Source organism: Phalaenopsis equestris, unplaced genomic scaffold, assembly GCF_001263595.1.
Source record: "Phalaenopsis equestris unplaced genomic scaffold, ASM126359v1 Scaffold000204, whole genome shotgun sequence".
Lineage (NCBI taxonomy): Eukaryota > Viridiplantae > Streptophyta > Magnoliopsida > Asparagales > Orchidaceae > Phalaenopsis > Phalaenopsis equestris.
In genome coordinates, this window is record NW_018164646.1 from 559673 (window position 1) to 568304 (window position 8632).

Consider the following 8632-nt stretch of genomic DNA (forward strand, 5'->3'; position numbering starts at 1 on the left):
AAACACGCGTGCAAGATAGTATGATGGTGCAAATAGTTGGTCAACCAGATCAAGGCATCCGGTCGAGCTAAAGTGTCATACCAACTGGCTCGAGAGAGCCAACTGAAGTGAAGTGAAATGCTCGTCGGGTCGGGGCGGCCGGTCGGAGCAAAGTGAAATGCTCGCCGTGCCGGGGCGGCCAGTCCGAGCAAAGTGAAATGCTCGTCGCGTCGGGAAATGCAAAATGCAACATGCAAACGTTCACATGCAATAGGGAGTCATCCCCGTGCTAACGACCTCACTGGGAAAGCTAGGGTCAAGCTATAGAAAAATGGTGATTTCCACATTTGCTTCAGCTTCGGCGAGGCCGGTGGGGAACTTCTCCCCAGATCTCCAAGGGGGAAGTTCTCCTCCTTATCGTGAAATGAACTAGCGACGATGTTTTTCTAGATTTCATGACACCTCTGCACTTTACAAAATGAGCTAACGACTCGAATTTTATCATTTCGCAAAGGCCTATCCGTAAAGGCCTATTCTTCGATCTTTCTAACAAGACCGAAGCAAACAAAGCAAAGGGGAGCAAAAGAGGCTCCAACTCTTAGGATTTTTGTGCTAAGATTAAAAATCAAACGGGATTCACTCGGCTATCGTAGGGGATTTGGTTGCGTAAGGAGAATTCTATCCTAAAGTCCGCCTCTAGGAAAACAGGTGATCCATCACACAGATGTGTCGTTACGCCGGCACTTGCCGACGCACGCACCCCGTGCGGGCGATTGAACCCGCTGCGGGCGATCGATCACGCCCGCCTAACGCCACTACAACCTAAGGCTAGCTAGGAAGTAAAGTGCGGAGGGGAATAGAAGTTATACCTTTGTGCAATCGAAAAAAAAAGTTGACCGACAATTTTCTGGCGTCTTTGATGGTATCTGATTACATCAAATTTCAATCGACATTACATCCATTGGGTTTGTCTTTGATGGTATCTGATCCCATTTTAGTGTCTGTTGTGAAAAATGGCTGTTCTGCTTCAAATCTCCTAGTAAGTACATTCATGAGGCTTTAAAGCTCCTAACGTCCTTATGAAGTCCGGGAACTCTTTTGCACGCGGTCCAAGACTCTTGCACCCTCCGAACGGCGACGAGATCCGCTGTCCAGCAACGTCAGGATGCTCTGGCGAGTTTTTTGGTCATCGGAAAAATGAGACGTCGAGGTGGCGGTGGTGGAGCGTATACCCAAAATAAAGCCAAGCAGTAGCATCAGACTCCCCTCTTATAACCTTAATTAGGGCTCTATTGAAATGTCTCCTGATAACTCGAAGTGGTAAATGTTTTCATGAGGAATTGTAAAATACGCATAATGCAAAGATACAAAAATATGAAGTCTGGGGAAAAATCAATAGCTACTCCTTGCTCTAAGTTGCAACTATTCCCATTTACCAAACTTGCCAAACGATACAAACGGCAAGGTTACAGAAGAGCAGATGCCATTTTAATGTAGCTAAGTTGGCCAACTATTTGCCTCAAAGTTAGTAGAGATCAAATAATTTTTTTCTCAATTGAGTGGTCATGCTTTAAAAGTGCTCCCGCTACTAATGGTCATGCTTCAAAATATTCACATATAAAATACATATTCTCTAATGATCATGCCAATGCTTTTGAGCTACTTAATTTATTTGGCATAAAATCCTTTATTAGCTTAGCTCTGCTATTATAAAGTACCTATGTATCTTAGAAGGCTCCTTAAATCCGCCAAATCTAGGGCTATATTCTAACTATGTAGATTAGTATTCATTGATTGAGCTTGGACTATGAAAACATAGGATCTTATTAGAGTTTGCCAACTTTGACCGCCACCTTTTTGCTTTGAGTGCGAAAATAATAATGAACTTCAAGGTATGGGAAATCAATCACGCTAAGATAAAGTCTTGAAATTTTGTTAATCAGAAGTTCTTTAAGCTGGACAGCGAGGTTATTAGGTGAGCTTGCAAAATCTTGATGTATGAGAAACTTTTACTATCAAAAACCTATTTGCACAGTTTTTTTAGACCAAACAACTTAGGCGGGCTCTCAGGAGGTCCCACAAGAAGCTTAAAATGCAATGTTTTTTGTTTATTTCTAGGTTGGATGACGGTAAAGTTTGTGTTTAGAAGCCCAATTATGAATAGATGTCTAAGAAATCATCAATTGCGTGCATGAACTTTCATCACTTTCACAAAAACATGAATTAATAGCTGATCAAATTTGATGAAAGAAAAAGACTTGAAAGGGCGAATTGGAAATTGAAGCATTTTGCCTTAGGGAGGTGAAATATAAGCCTCAAGGTTGATTGTGGCGTAAGCCCTAAAAAAAACTCAAAATTAAAAATAATTTATAAATCTGATATTAAATATCAATATATTGATTTCTTTTTTTTTTGTTATGAAGACGTAGACCTCGAATCTCATTCTTAAACATAGATATAAAATATAAATTTAAATGATATTCAAAGTAAACATTTAATTCAAATTTAAGCACAAAGCTAAGATTAAAATCCATAGCGATCTCATCCTCACATTCATCATCTTTAGAAGAATTATGATATGTAATAATTTTATCATCATCTGGTTCTTTCTCATTGACATATTTCCAAATTGTTTTGATTCACTGCATTTTTATTCTTACTTTCTATGTCAATTAACATTATATCCAATATAATATAAAATAAAATAACAAATTAATATCACAATCAAGTAATCATACTGAAATTATTTTTTGATATTTTAGGCGTTATGTTAGATATATTAGATATAAGTTTGTGTGCGTGTGTGTATTAATAATATAGTATAATATAATATAATATTTTTTTGGCACAAATTGATTGAGGCGTTGTCTCAAAAACCTCAGTCAAAAAAGGTGCAAGTCTCATCGTGAGTGAGATTTAAGCTTTGTTGTATTTTTTATGTGTTGTGAGGTATGAAGCTAAGAACATCCTTTTAAGCAAGGATGAAAAAAGGACAATTTGTAATGCCCTTTACTAAAAGTATTACTCGTAATTTTTTTCGAAATCAAATGTATTGAAATTGTTTTAAATATCATTATACATTTAGTAAAAAATTTTCGTTTGATTTTAGAATTGAATACTTCTTTTAGGCTCTCTTATCATTGCTGCTATTAACCAATCAATTAGGAACGAGTTACTAACATAACAAGCTTAGTTTTAGAGCTAGAGAAGAATTATCCCAGAGATCTGTACCATGATAGATATTAAAGTTTTCTTTTGATTTTAAAATTGACTAGGCTCACTTATCTTTGCCACCATTAACAAATCAACAATGGATGGGTTATCAAAATAACAAACTTAGCTTTAAAACTAGAGAAGAATTATCCCAGGGAATGTACCTGTGCCAGGATAGATATTTAATTTTTCTTTTGATTTTAGAATTGAATAATCCTTTTAGGCTTACTTATCTTTTACTAAAATAACAAGTTTAGCTTTAGAACTAGAGAAGAATTATCCCAGAGAATCTATTTGTACTAGGATAAATATTTAAATTTTTTTTTTATTTTAGAATTGACTAATCCTTTTAGGTTCACTTATCTTTGCTACCATTAACCAATCAACGAAGGATGAATTACCAAAAAAACAAGCTTAGCTTTAGAACTGAAGAAGAATTATCCCTTGAAAGGGAGAGAATAATTATCCCAAATAATGTATCTGAACAAGTATAAATTTTTAAGTTTTTAATGGCGTGGGATGATAACCACATTTGGAAACGTCCATATTATCAATCTTCGAGAAAATAGGCTAAATCTTGAATAGGCTCGATGTCTTTTCCCTTTGCTTTGATTCCATTAAATAATAATTTTACAATCTATTGTTGGTACAAAATATTCTGTATAATCTATTTTAGCTAATTTAATAATGCATATTCATAATCTAAATATTCAGCTAACATGGAAATAAATAAGAATAAAGAAATTGAAAATAATTTAAATAAGAAAGCTCTCAATTATAGAAAATTCCTAATTTAGTTGTCAGAGACATTCCCCCTCAAATTGATGCTCACTGATCAATATGCATCAATTTGCCAACAAGAAACTTTGTCGGGACCAATAATTCTCAAGCCGTGAGTGCTGAAGCCGAAGGTGCCGAAGCTGAAAATGTCGAAGCCTCCGAGACATCTCCTGAACAATAATATGATTTGAGCAAAGAAAAACTAGAAATCCTCTATCGTTGTTGTCCAGAAATTCGAATCATAGCCACAAAAAGGATTCGCACCTAGTTACATAACCCAAATGCTACCGATCATAGCCCACTAGAAGGATTCAATTACGCGATCCAAATGCTAGCGATCATAGCCCACAAGTAGGATCCGCGTCCTGTTATACGGCCCAAATGCTATTGATTTTTCCGGCGACGACAAGAACGATTTGTTCCCTGACCTTTACGCCGAAAGTGCTGAAGCTGAGATCAGGCATGCATATGAAAAAAGGGAATGTCTCGTTGGCGTGCAGATGAAGGTGACGAATAAGCGGGAGCTACTGCGGGTGGAGTTCAAACGAAGGAGAGGCTCTGTCGAGACCAGTTGAATCGAAGAGAAAGACGGAGCAGAACGAAGACGACGTAGGCGAAGAAATAATCAGACGAGCAGATAAGTTGACGATGAGTAGACGAGCTATTCACGTCGGGTTGATCAAACGAGCAGACGGATGAAGCAGTCGCAACAGACAAAGATCCCTCCGAAACGATTCCAAGGCGGAGCATGTGGAGTTGTGCTTGCTTCCGTTGCGAGTGGGTTTGTTAGATGGGTGAATCAAGGCAAAGAAATAGTTCCTTCCTTCCCTCAAGAATGCTGGTGGGAAGGGAGACTTACCGGTCCTCCGACGACTACCGGTGGTTAGGGCAAAAATTTAGCTCTGATATCATATCAATCTTCGAGAAAATAGGCTGAATCCTGAGTTGGCTTGATGTCTTTTCCCTTTGTTTTCATCCCATTAAATAATAGTTTTACAATCTATTTTAGGTACAAAATAAAGTGCATAATTTATTTTAGGTAACTTAATAATGCATATTCATAATTTAAATATTCAGCTAACAGAGAAATAAATAGAATAAAGAAATTGGAAATAATTTAAATAAGGAAGCTCCTAATTATAAAAAGCTCTTAATTTCGCTGTCTGATTTTTGTTCTTCCTGATTAACACATATCTCATTTGTAAGGGAATACTTCTATAGCTATAGCAAAAAGGAAAGGAGACAAGGGGTATCTTTGTCACAATCCATTAGAGGACTTGATGTAATTACTAAGTTCCCCATTCAAAACAATCAAATTTGGAAGCTCATTAATTTAAGCCAAAATACATTTGACATAGTTAGAGAAACATTTTAGTAGTTGTCTATTGAGGACGGATCTCCTATTGACACTAACACTATTTTAACACAAAATAAGCTTCCTAAAATTATGACTTGAAATCATGTGATCCTTATTCTTTATGCATGTGACTTGAGCAACATGAACAATATAAGACAACACTTGTTGAACCTATTCACAAATTAGATTAACCAACAAGTGAACTCACATTCACTTTCCTATTAGACTTGGGCTTTTCGCTTGGTCAATTGAGGGAAGACATGATTCTGTTTGAATCTAGACGCATGGTTCTAACTTGAGCCTTCAAGATTGTTTTAATCAGCCCAGGCCTGTGCAAGCCGTTGAGATGAAGCAAGAAAAGCTGGTCTTGAAGATGAATTTGTGCTTCGCCCTATGGAAGCTTTTCATTACAATTTTTAAGTTTTTTATATCATTAATTAATTAATTAATTAATTTTATGTAAAACAAACAGCTTTTCTCTTGTGGAGTTATTGAGCATGACTATGTTCCTTGGTGGTATTTTTAGTTTTTATCGTTGATTTGATCAGATTTGATTCGTATTCGTCACCGTTACATCGACCTTACTTCAGATGACGTTAGTAGGATGCAGGAGCGCAGGAGCATTTTCCCAGATTTGGGGAATCTTAATGTTATCTCAATAAAGAAGCTGATGAGATTGGAAGTGGAATTTCTGCTGACACTAGAGATGAGTGTCTCGTCATCCATCAGGTTTCAGTGTAATTAAGTTCTGCTCCTCCTTCATAACTTTTGTTTGTGACTATAAGCTTCCTTATACTCTTCACTTCCATATATATATATATAGCTCTTCCAGTTTGACTTTATTTATCCTGTAAATCGTCTTTCAAAGGAGAGTCGGCGGGCAATAAATGTGTTGCCAAGAAATCAATAGAAGTCTCACATTTGATAGCACTTAAGGGAACAAATATTATATCAAATTGTAATAAAATTATTGACCATCTTACTAATGGGAGAGCATGCAATATCTTAATGTTTTTACTGTAAAATTAATGCCAAACAATGCTTTCGATTGAAGGATAGTTCTGTTCACATGGGATAAAATGACGACTCAAGTTGTATGGCGAATTCTTCTTGTCTGTCTCATTAATTTGGGCTAATAATGAACCAAAGGATTCGTCTAAAGCAACAGAATAAAGAAATAATGGACGACTCGGTGTGAGTCGTTAATATTTGAGGTGTCATTAAATATTATTTTTATGCTTTTAAACCTGTTGATATTTGTTATCCTAATAAATTTTGTCTTCTTAGTTAAAGCATAAAATAGTTGATACATGCCAACAAGATTGGAAATAAAGTGTGTTGGGAATGCCAACCTATCTTGAAAGGATTTTAAGTGGTTAAGCTTTTAGGCGATAACTTTTTTAATATCACTTAATTTTCTCTAGGTCAATTTTGATCACACAATGTCATACAACAAACCCTACGAGTTTCTTAAAAGTTATGCCTAAAGCGCATTTAAATGGGTTCATCTTAATGTTATATAAACACAGTCATTCAAAAATAATTTTGAAGCCATATTGATGATCTTCCCTTTCTTTACTCTTAACGATTATTTTATCAACCTAACATTCTACTTGCTTGTAGATGAGATCATAAAAAATCTGGGTCATGACTCATTGGCAAGTAACACCAACTTTTTTTCGGACAAAAGACTTGACTTTGTAGCAATAAATTCAAATTGGACTTCTGAATGTGATGTCTCTTATCTTCATGAGCGTTTTTATTTTATTTTATTTTTTTTATTATAGCCATAGAACCCATCTATGAATGAGAAAATTACATGTGAGGAGGTGATGTTGAACATTAACTTCGGTATGTGCAGAGAGAATTCATCCTTGTTAAATGTCTTATTCAACTCCCGGAAGTAGATGCATACATGAATTTATCTGTTCTTCTTTTTTGTCTGACACAACAATAGCCAACTAAGAAGGGTATTTTTCTTTTTGAATAAAATCAACCTCGATTAACTTCTTTATTTTGCGATAACTTGTTCTTCAATTTTTAATATCATTCATTGAGGGTCTTGCTTAATCGGTATGATTTCAGGTGTATCTCTCTTTTCGAATAAAAGCCAACCTCGATTAACTTCTTCATTTTTGCGATAACTTGTTCTTCAATTTTTAATATCATTCATTGAGGGGCTTGCTTAATCGGTATGATTTCGGGTTATATTTCCAATTTATGAGTAACCACCTCGTGAACTAATTTTGATATTTTTTATAGCTCTAGGCAAAATAATCTTTAAACTCTACTTGATGAGGTCATTAGTCTCTTGTTCATTGAAAAGTGAACTTAGAAAAACTGGTTTATAGGATTGTAATAAGTTCCCAAGTTTATTTCTTTTAATTCATTAGTAATTAACTTAGAAACATAAAATTTCCCCAAAATAATGTAAACATAACAAATGCTAAAATTGTTTGAAAATCTTCATGAACAATAAAAACATTAAAATATATAAAATTATTAAGCCATACACTGTAATATTTGCCCTTCTTACTAAAGCAAATGAAGGCCTCTAAATTCAAATATAACATATGCTCTCAGAAGGAATTCTTTATGCAATATCAATTCAATGAGATAAATTTAACTCAAAATTCAATGTCATTAAAGATATAAATTGTATCCTCTTAAGGGCTAGAACTTATAAAATCCATAATAACATTAGGGGTATCAAAAATTGACTCACATGCCAACTAGATTTGATCCTGACTTGATAATTTTGAGCCTGGTCTGACTTGATTAATTTTTGGGTTGAGTTTGGGTAAAAAATCGTGACATATTTAATTTTTTGAGCCGGATTTGGGTTGACCTGTCAATCCAATTTTGACATGTCCACCCAAATCAGACCTATCAACTTGAAATTTTGAACTCGAACTTGAGTTGAAATTGACTTGAATATTATATGAATAGCTGTTATGCATATGTTAAATGGGTTGCAAGGATCTGCTTTGGATCAGCAGGGTTGAAGGCGGCCTGGCTTAAGTTCAACTTTGACTCATTTAATATTCGAGCCAAGTTCAGACAATTTTGACCTCTGAACCGAATTCGACACCCCGATAATAGAATCATACTATTATAAATTAGTGTATCAATCAATGTTCCTTCTTGTTCTAAGAAATTACTCTCAAACTCATAACAAATTGGTAGGAAATAAATGAAAAATTCTTAGAAGTTGAGCTCAAGTACTCCCCTTCACCAAAAAAAAAAAAAAAAAAAAAAATCTTAAAAAAAAAATACCGCCAACGCCTTTCTAATCTTTTTTTT

General features: G+C 35.0%; 1 protein-coding gene across 4 annotated transcripts in view; it reads left to right on the forward strand.

Annotated features, from left to right (window-relative positions):
* LOC110023004 (1-acyl-sn-glycerol-3-phosphate acyltransferase 1, chloroplastic-like) overlaps positions 1 to 6393 on the forward strand; it is a 19666-nt gene extending 13273 nt beyond the window's left edge. Inside the window, exon 6 of one of the 4 annotated variants that reach the window (XM_020722196.1) lies at positions 5878 to 6393. The gene's annotated coding sequence lies outside the window, so the exon portion shown is untranslated. The remainder of the gene's footprint in view (positions 1 to 5877) is intronic. The other 3 variants (XM_020722200.1, XM_020722199.1, XM_020722198.1) reach the window with 3 other exon arrangements.
* The last annotated feature ends 2239 nt before the right edge of the window (positions 6394 to 8632 follow it).